Source organism: Crocodylus porosus, unplaced genomic scaffold, assembly GCF_001723895.1.
Source record: "Crocodylus porosus isolate Cpor-Errol unplaced genomic scaffold, CroPor_comp1, whole genome shotgun sequence".
In the NCBI taxonomy this organism is placed as follows: domain Eukaryota; kingdom Metazoa; phylum Chordata; order Crocodylia; family Crocodylidae; genus Crocodylus; species Crocodylus porosus.
This window is the reverse complement of record NW_017728910.1, coordinates 26,278,232-26,279,061: the sequence shown is the minus strand read 5'-3', so window position 1 is coordinate 26,279,061 and position 830 is coordinate 26,278,232.

Genomic DNA, 830 nt, shown 5'->3' with positions numbered 1-830 from the left:
GGGAGGTGATCCTCCCCCTCTGTGCGGCACTGGTCAGGCCGCAGCTGGAGCACTGCGTCCAGTTCTGGGCGCCGCACTGCAGGAGGGATGTGGACAGCATGGAGAGGGCCCAGAGGAGGCCACTCGCATGGTCAGGGGGCAGCAGGGGAGGCCCTACGAGGAGAGGCGACGGGACCTGAACCTGTTCAGCCTCCAGAAGAGAAGGCTGAGGGGGATCGAGTGGCCTGTTACAAACTAGTCGGGGGGACCAGCAGGCACTGGGGGAGTCCCTGTTTCCCCAAGCACCGCCAGGAGTGACCAGGAATAGCAGTCACAAGCTGGCAGAGGGGAGGTTTAGGCTAGATATCAGGAGGCGACTTCACGGTCAGGGCAGCTAGGAGCTGGAAGCAACTTCCAAGAGAAGTGGTGCTGGCTCCTACCCTGGGGGGCTTTAAGAGGAGGTTAGATGCACACCTTGCTGGGATCGTTTGACCCCAGTGCTCTTTCCTGCCATGGCAGGGGGTTGGATTTGATGATCTGCTAAGGTCCTTTCTGACCCAACCAACTATGAAACTCTGAAACAGCTCCATAGACCTTGCTGGAGAAGACCTAAGGAACAAAAGCATCCCACATAAAACCAGCTGCGTTCAACCTCTCTGCAAAGAGCTGGTTTGATGGAACGGGATTTAAGCCAGAAGATGAACAAATGTACTCAGTGTTGGTGCAGGCAATTAAAAATTGAAAGGAGGCTGCTAGACATAAGACTTTGGGGCAGGAAAGAGGAGTGAAGGACCAAGCTTTGAGAGGGAGAGGGGTCTTTGACTACGGGGCCAAATGAAGTGGGCTGGAGA